The sequence below is a fragment of the Piliocolobus tephrosceles genome, chromosome 9 (assembly GCF_002776525.5).
Source record: "Piliocolobus tephrosceles isolate RC106 chromosome 9, ASM277652v3, whole genome shotgun sequence".
NCBI classification, from domain to species: Eukaryota; Metazoa; Chordata; class Mammalia; order Primates; family Cercopithecidae; genus Piliocolobus; species Piliocolobus tephrosceles.
Window position 1 is genome coordinate 52,519,899 of NC_045442.1, and position 9,589 is coordinate 52,529,487.

Consider the following 9,589-nt stretch of genomic DNA (forward strand, 5'->3'; position numbering starts at 1 on the left):
TATGACAGTGAGGTAGTCCTCATTCAGTCTGAACTCAAATTCATTTCTTTTTTTATTTTGTAGCTCATACTATGTTTTGCTTTGTAGGAAACAGAAACCTTTAGGAATACTTTAGCTAATCTTATTTAAAAACTGTTCTCAGTGAAAAAATGCCTTCTTACTAACCTTCCTGTCTGTTCTTATCACTTTATGTCTTGAGTCTTTAAGAAAAAGTCAAAAGAAAGATGAGTCCATATTTGAGAAAACCTAAAGGACAGATGAATTAAGAAATCCTTATCTGAATGGCATACTTGGGTAAACTTTGCCTTTGGTCATATTTTCAAGAAAAAAGTTAAGATTTTTTTTTTTTTTTTTAATCTCTTTATGTCTCTGGGAATAGCTTTGTTCCAACCCTCAGAACTGGAGGATTTGTCAGGTTGGAGATGACTGGTCTTAGGCCAATTCTTGAAAAAAGAAGGTATGTTAGTCTGTTTTCAGGCTGCTGATAAAGACAAACTGGAAACTGGGTAATTTATACAGGAAAAAGGGTTTAATAGACTTACAGTTCTACGTGACTGTGGAGGTCTCACAATCATGGCAGAAGGCAAGGAGGAGCCAGTCATGTCTTACATGGATGGCAGCAGGAAAAGAAAGAGCTTGTGCAGGGAACCTGCCCCTTACAAAACCATCAGATCTCATGATACTCGCTCACCTTCATGAGAACAGCATGGGAAAGACCTGCCTCCGTGATTCAATTACCTCCCACTGGGTCCCTCCCACTACACATGGGGATTCAAGATGATATTTGGGAGGGGACACAGCCAAACCACATCAGGAGGTTTGCTTATGCAAACAGTTACTAATCTGTTACTAATCTGTTAGTTACAGTTACTAATCTCTTGTAAGGTATTGGTCATCTGCTAGATTCTCCAGGAATAAAAGAAATTTTAAACTCTAGTTTATATTTCTGTAACGAGCATTATTTTTACTAAGAACAAAAAGAAATTGTCACTTTAAAATATCTTTTAACATAAATGAGATCTTTTACATGAAATATGAATTACCGCAATTATGAAAGAAACACTCATAAGATTACCATTTGTCTAGGAGTATACTTTCTTCAACGTGGGAGGCCACTCTCAGTTTCTGTACTTTGGAAATTAAAACAGTAACACTTTTTATTCTTACAGCTTGATGACATTTTCGAGTGCCTAAAGTTCATTTCTTGCACTGGCTATTGGCCATAATAATTCTTTCTCCCTTTCTCTTTGTCTCTCCCTGTATGTGTGACACAATATTTTCCCAAATTAATATCACCTTCCCTCTTTATTAGGGAATATGAATGGGTCTTTAATAGGTTTTGCTTCATATTCCCCCTTTACCCTTCTTTATACTTTCTCCATTCTCTTGGGAAATTCTGCAGAGTAATTATTTATTAAATATTGTTTATTTCATGAACATTTTAGAAATTACAATCATAGTAAATAGAACATTTTAGAAATTCTACTCTGGTTAAATAGTCACAATTTATAAAAAAAAAAAAGTAAAAAAGTTTTTGTTTCTTTTGTGTTTGACCCCTACATCTGAAAAAGAATAGTTTAATTTGTAGCTTGGGCAAGGGTCTTGGTGCCTAGATAAGCAGAAATGTTAGACATATAGAAGTTTCAGAGGGGATACCAGAATGTTAATCTTGGAGATATGGATACAGATTTCTTTATACTAAAGAGTTGATGTAATATTCCTCATACATAAATGATGCTTTAGAAAAATTAGAGTGAATTAATTGTAATACTCTTTCTTGTTTATCACAATTTAAAAATGATTTTAAAACAATATTTTACTTTGTATAACATTTGATTTGGATTTCAGACTAAATTTTAAATGTATCTTTTAAAAAGTTACCTTTAAAAGTTTGTTTTATTGATCCAATGAATAAAATTTGTCAAAGTAATAAAAAGTGTAACTTAATATCTTTGGTTTTCTATCTGCTAATATTTTCTTTTATCCAGAAAGAATAATGCATGTTAACGTATTTAAAATGGTAATTAATATCAATGGTGTCCTTAAGGAGAAGGATATTACAGAGTTGTTACTTCTCTCTCATACTATTTAGATAAACTGTCTTTAGACTTGGTTCACAGGAAAGAAAAATTGGGGGGCTTTCAGATAATGAACCTTCCTAGTAATTCCTACTTATTTTATTATTTCTATTAAATAAATACAATGAAATGATTATAATTAAACATCTTCTCCATACATTCATCCTCAAAGTGAAATTCCAGACAATTAAGTAGAGGCCTAATGTTACTGATCTGGAAAGAATCTTCTACTTAGCTATGAAAAAGTTGCTAACTACTAGCTTGTGGACCAACTGATCCATATATTATAATTGGTTACACAATGTTTTCAAATATTGAAAATTGTGCTGGGTGCGGTGGCTCAGGCCTGTACACTTTGGGAGGCCGAGGCGGGCGGATCACGAGGTCAGGAGATCGAGACCATCCTGGCTAACACGGTGAAACCCCGTCTCTACTAAACAAAATACAAAAAATTAGTCGGAAGTAGGGGCGGGCGCCTGTAGTCCCAGCTACTTGGGAGGCTGAGGCAGGAGAATGGTGTGAAGCCGGGGAACAGAGGCAGAGCTTGCAGTGAGTGGAGATCGCGCCACTGCACTCCAGCCTGGGTGACAGAGCCAGACTCTGTCTAAAAAACAAACAAACAAACAAACAAAAAAACCTATAAAAATAATTCCTGATTATTTAAAGAAATCTGTTGATCTTGCATGCCATTGAGAAATAGTCGGCTTAAGCTGAGTATATAGTAATAATTGATAATATACTGAATATTTGCTATAAAGAAGACACTACTTTGAGCGCTTTACATATAATTTAAGTTTTACAGTGGCACAAAAATAAATATTACTAATAGATCAATTGACAAAGGAAACTAAGACATAGAAAGTATTAACAGCTTTCTTACGGCCATATAGCTAGTAACTGTCAAGATTTAGTGGAGGAATTCTGACTTCAGAGTTTGTCCTCTTAACCACCCTGCTATACTGCTTCCTTAAGTCTGTGTAAATGTTTTTCAGTTGGCCAGTCTCTATAGCTGTAGGATAAGACAGTAGTCCCTGTCTCTTCTAGGTTACCTTCATGACTGCTTAGGTTTTGAAGTTTATTATTATTGATCAACTTTGAATAAAATGAAATATATAATTCCATAGACACAGAATAAGCTCAATTAAATGAAGAAAGAAAAAAAGACTGTAAGTAAGGAAGTTCCTATTTCTATTGTACTTACAAATACAGTACCTACAAATATTTCTATAGTACTTACAAAGTACTGTGACTTCCCATTAATGGTAGAAAGTTCTAGTTTAACAGTCAACCTCTAGTTCAGAATTACCATGTGACTTTCTTATCTTATTTAATTTGCCACAACTAATCTCTGTAGATAATTTCTTCATGGACAGATAATTTTTTCTCATTTCCTTGTTGCTTTCAAGTTGCAACTAAATTTTCTTTAAGTAAAGAATATTTCAGTAAATTGTAATGCAAAAATGTTTACTTATTTGTAAAAGATCTTTTCCATATCCCTATATTTCTATATAGTATCAACAAAAGAAATGACATGAGTTAAGATGCAACATAGCCCCTGTGTTTACTTTAAAATCTTTTGCTAAGACAATATTTTAACTATAGTTATTTATTGTTATTCATAGTAATTATGCTTTACGAAGTCACCACAAACACAATTAACAAATACTGAACCATTGCTTCCATGTAAATACAGAGTTAGATACCTGTGAGGCTCTTGAAATAACATTTTTGTCAACTGATAAATGCATATTATGTATTACGTGGTTTCTTTTTAAAGATAACTTATTTAATATTTTTTTCATAGTACTCCTGTTGTCTTTATTTATTTATTTATTTATTTATTTATTTATTTTGTGAATTTCCATAGGTTATTGGGGAACAGGTGGTGTTTGGTTAAATGAGTAAGTTCTTTAGTGGTGATTTGTGAGATTTTGGTGCACCCATCACACGAGCAGTATTCACTGCATCCAATTTGTAATCTTTTATCCTTCACCCCCTTCCCATCCCTGCCCACTGAGTCCAGAAAATCTATTGTGTCATACTTATGCCTTTGCATCCTCATAGCTTAGCTCCCACTTATGAGTGGGAATACACAAAGTATAGTTTTTCATTCACTTAGAATAATAGTCTTCAACCTCATCCAGGTTGCTGCGGAATGTCATTAATTCCTTTTTATGGCTGAGTAGTATATATATCACAGTTTCTGTATCCACTTATTGATTGATGGACATTTGGGTTGGTTCCACATTTTTGCATTTGCGAATTGTGCAGCTATAACATGAGTGTGAAATTATTTTTTTTTCGTATAATGACTTCTTTTCCTCTGGGTAGACACGTAATAATGGGATTGCTGGGTCAAATGGTGTTCCTACTTTTAGTTTTTTAAGAGATCTCTACATGATTTTCCATAGTGGTTGCACTAGTTTACATTCCCACCAGCAGTGTAGAAGTGTTCCCTGTTCCTTGCATCCACGCCAATATCTATTATTTATTGATTTTTTTTTATTATGGCCATTCTTGCAGGAGTAAGGTGGTATCACATTGTGGTTTTCATTTATATTTATCTGATAATTGGTGATGTTGAGGATGTTTTAACATGTTTCTTGGCCATTTGTATATCTTCCTTTAATAATTGTCTATTCTTGTTCTTTGCCCACTTTCTGATGGAATTGTTTTTTCTTGATAATTTGTTTGAGTTTGTTGTAGATTCTGGATATTAGTCCTTTGTCAGATGTATAGATTGTGAATATTTTCTCCCACTCTGTGGGTTGCCTGTTTACTCTGCTTGAAAATGGACAACAGCACTATCACTCATGATTAAATGAAGTTTATTCAATACCATATTTTCTCCAAAACCAATATTACAGCCTTCTTTCACTTAGTAATACCAGACAGCACCTTAGTGCTACAGTTGCGGGTCATCTTAAACAGCAAAATCATCCAAAAAAAAAAAAAAGAATTAAAATAAAAAAATGATATTAAATAGACTATGAAAATTACATTGTTTGCAGTATGAAAGCAAAACCAGAAGGCAAAGCATCACTATGTTCAACCTCATGTGGGACTGTGTGCATCAGGTGACATACATTTTTCAGTGCTCTGCACATATCTGCAAAAAACCTTGAAAGTACTGTGAGTATTAACTTTGAGGTTGCCAATAAATTTTGGTAAGTAGACATATTTGCAAATTCAGAGTTCATTAATAATGAAAATTGATTTATTTTACAAATTAACCTTTTAAATTCAAATAGTGATATCAGAGAAAACAGTCACTAAAGACATTTTTGTGCGTTTTATTCACTTGAATTAGTAATGATATAATTCATTTTTATTACACATTAAAATAGGGGTTGGGAACACTGTTCTCACGACTACCGGCTGTAGTCCATCTGCATATATCTAGGCCACTGGAGACTTTCATAGAGTTCTTTCACATTATATTGTTTCACACAAGAGTCCCTCCTCCCAACTTATTTAGCCCAGACCATTTGGTGTTTATCCTTTGCCTCATATTATTCTTGATTTATTCATTTAGCTGAATCTTATCTTTTCACCACTCTCTAAGCTTCTTGAGGTAATAGACTTGTTTTTAAAGAACATTTAATAAAGCATTTGGCCGAACTGTTCATTGATCCCACTATATGGTGTAGGGTTCCTCTTTTTTCACATTCTTCTAGTTTTTTATATCTCAAGCAACCTGTGTTCCTGTTACTGTCTATTTCCATCGTCTGCCCACTCATTTCCACGTTTTCAAAAGTGTATTCATTTTTGAAAATCTAACTGAAAATACAAACGAAATATTGTTCTTAGTGTTCTCTAGTAACACCCTCAGGTTTAGAGGTCCCCTAAAGAAACTCACGGAACTCAGAAAAGCTGTTATACTCGTATTTATGGTTTATGACAATGAATGGGTATATCATAAAATCAGCAAAGGAAAAGCGTATAATGGATAGAGTCCAGGAGAGACTTGTTATTTGTTTCTGGCTGTTCTTTCCAAGGGGAGTAGTATGAATCACACTGAATTCTCTCAGCAATAATGTGTGATAACATACTTGCAGTATTGCCAACCAGGGAAGCTTATTCAAGTCTTGGTGTCCAATGTTTCATTGTGGGGTGGGAGAGAGGGTGCGTGTAGACATGGTGTGCCCCCATGGCTGACTTATTTACATAATCTTCAGCCTTTCCAGATTCCAAACTGATATGGTACTGTATGGTCCAATGTCTTCACCATACATCACATTGTTACCATAAACCTGGCTAACAATCTGGCTTAGCCCAAAGCCCCAGATAAACAAAGAGAAGATATTCTAAGGGCTTATCTTCTAGATCCAGTTAAGGGTCAGACCTTTCTTTGGAATATGAAGATTTCAAAGAATCCAGGCTTGCTGAGTTAGTATTTTACTATACACATATAATGGACTCCATGAACCCTCCCACAACATCTCCAAACAGAAATGAATTATTCCACTTCTGAAGTCATACAGCACTTTATTTCTTTCTTCCACATCAGTTGTTTCCTTGTTGTAATGCAATTTGTTAAACTGAGGCTGTTATATGTCTAACTTGTGGAAGAAAAGAGAACAGCTAACTAATTGAACACATTTTGATTTTCTGAGCATGCCTGTAGAGTAAGAATGAAATCTTAGTCTTGCTCATCTAGAATATTACAGGGAGAGAGGGTGATGAGGACTGTTCATAGAGAAGGGAATCAATATTAAAGACTTGACAGGTACTAAGGGAGGAATACTGGCTAATTGGGAAGTTTAAGCTGCTTTGTCTTCCCGACTAAATTTGAATAAAATCCACGTTAATTACAGTTATTTCGAGAAGAGGGAGGAAAAAATACAACCTTCTGAGTAAGATACGTAGGGGTAATAATAATAAGCTAAGACTGCCGACCACGTTGATGCTACATGTAATGGTTCAAACAAGCTTATTTTCCCTCTGTAGATTCTTAATTCTGGACAGTATACTAATGTTTGAAGGAACGTTTAATTTCTCATGCATACTATTAGTAAGGGTTCTCTAGAGTGACAGAACTAATAGGATATATATATATATATATATATATATATATATATATATATGAGTTTATTAAGGATTATTGACTTGCACAATCACAAGGTGAGGTTCCACAATAGGCCATCTGAAAGCTGAGGAGCAAGGAATTCAGTCTGAGTCCCAAAACCCTAAAAGCAGGGAAGCTGAAAATGCAGCCTTCAGTTTGTGGCTGAAGATCCAAGAATCTCAAAGCTGAAGAACTTGGAGTCTGATGGTCAAGGTCAGGAAGCATCCAGCATGGGAGAAAGATGTAGGCTGGAAGACTAAGCCAGTCTAGTCTTTCCATGTTCTTCTGCCTGCTTTTATTCTGGCCACACTGGCACTGATTAGATTGTGCCCACCCAGATTGAAAGTGAGTCTGCCTTTCCCAGTCTACTGACTCAAATGTTAATCTCCTTTGGCAACACCCTCACAGACAACCCAGGAACAATACTTCACATCCTTCAATCCAATCAAACTGACAGTCAATATTAACCATCACACATACTTAGCATATTTTTCACTACACAATTTAATACTTAATTTTTTGTGTACTTAGCATGTGTTGGAAACCATTATAATATTCTAAATACTTTATGTACATTATATCACTTACTCTTGTGAGGTAAAGGTCTTCTTTTTTTGTTTTTTGTTTTTGTTGTTGTTGTTGTTGTTTTTAGACATGGTACATATTTACAAATCCCACATCAAAACGTCACTTCCATTTAGAACAGGAATTATGCTCAAATAATAAAGTGATCAGCAGTGAGTATTCTCTTCATTTCAGGTCACTCCCAAAGATGACTGTCATCAATTCATCAGATAGATTTTTTTTAGAAATCAATACACTGAGATAATTTAAGCAAGCTACTCAAAATCCAAAACCAGTAAGAGGCAGAGCACATATTTAGACTCATGTGATTTGGCACCAGAGCTCATAATCTTAACTTTAAATAATATTGAGTTCTCCAATAGCACACCAGTTGCTGTATTAGTACAATGAATTAATATTTAGTATTTATCAAAAATCTGCTCAAACATTGATATTTGGGTTAATTCCTGACCATTTCTGATGAAGTCATAAGGAAAATTTAAGTCTTCACTGTAGAATACTTTTATGTTAAAGATGAAACACTGGGCTAGAATGAGTTACTGGTTTGACTCAGAATCTGAGCATATATTGTCTTTGTTAGAGTTCAAATTTCAGCTTAAACAAATAGAATACATTCACCCTTTCTTTGTGGTCAACAAAAAGTCAAACGAGCAGTGAAAACTAAGTCATGATTCACTGTTCAGCTGAAACAAGAGACCTTCAGAAGGACCACCATTTTTCTGAATACTATCAATACTAACCTAGAAGTCAAAGTGGATTATTTGACTGTTTGATGCGGCTGGAGAACGACTGGTGGTAAACTCTGAAACATAGAAAATAGGTATAAATTATCTTCTTCCTTTTATAGTTGTTGCACACTTAAATATTTGTGAGGAATAAAAGATCAGAGCCGAATGCACCTAACAGACAAAAGAAATCAATTCAAGAATGTAAAGAAGCAAATACAAAGAAAGCAAAACAATTGATAAGAAGCAGGGAAGATTTGTTTTAGGTCTGCGGGACCAAAGTAATCAAAAAGAAAATAGCTCAGCTGGAAACAAAGGTGCTTTGTTTCTCCTGATTGAGTTGTCTGGTCAATAATAGACGTGGAAAACAGAGGAGAAGACCAAACATCTTGTTTGATCCTACATTTGGTAAGGTGTGCATAAAAGTGGCAAATATAGTTTCCTAACAAGGACGAGACTATAAAGAAAACAAGCCCTAAATCTTAAAATCTTAGGATACTAGACTCAAAGAAAACTTAGAACTCATTTGAGTCATGCTGTTTTTGATAGTTATCAATCTCCTGATCAAATGTTTTCTCATATGTCCATGCTCATTAATAATTCTATTATAAACAGTTTTTAAAATATGATCTAAGATCAAAGTGCTGACAATTTCCAAATATTATTTTTTTTTCATAAAAATAAATGTCACAAGTTCAGAGAAGAGACAAACTTTGAAGATTCACAATCTGACCCATATAAGAAAAGAGCTCACAGGATATTTTTCAAAATAGAGTTAGGGGTTACAAGCACAGTTTTGTTGCATCGATACCTGCATAGTGGTGAAATCTGGGCTTTTACCTGAATAATGAACATTGTACACAATAGCTAGTTTTTTAACCCTCATATTCCGCTCACCCTCCCACCTTTTAGAGTTTCCAGTGTCTATTATTTCGCTCAAAGAGAAGATATTATTATTGTTACTGATCAGACAGTGCATTCTTGCTTGTGTCTCCTAAGAATGTGATAATGTAGAAGCTAGAAATTTGAGGAGAATGCCAAATGATCTGCTTTAACTCTGAAGATCTTCTAGATAAAGCAGACTTACAGGACAATCTTCTCCACCCAGAAATCTCTGCTCTAATGAAAGGAAT

General features: G+C 34.4%; 1 non-coding gene across 1 annotated transcript; it reads right to left on the reverse strand.

Annotated features, from left to right (window-relative positions):
- Positions 1-7,871: 7,871 nt before the first annotated feature.
- LOC111551339 lies at positions 7,872-7,939 on the reverse strand. The gene has a single exon (XR_002734325.1). It is a non-coding gene; the product is annotated as a small nucleolar RNA SNORD2 (small nucleolar RNA).
- Positions 7,940-9,589: the final 1,650 nt, after the last annotated feature.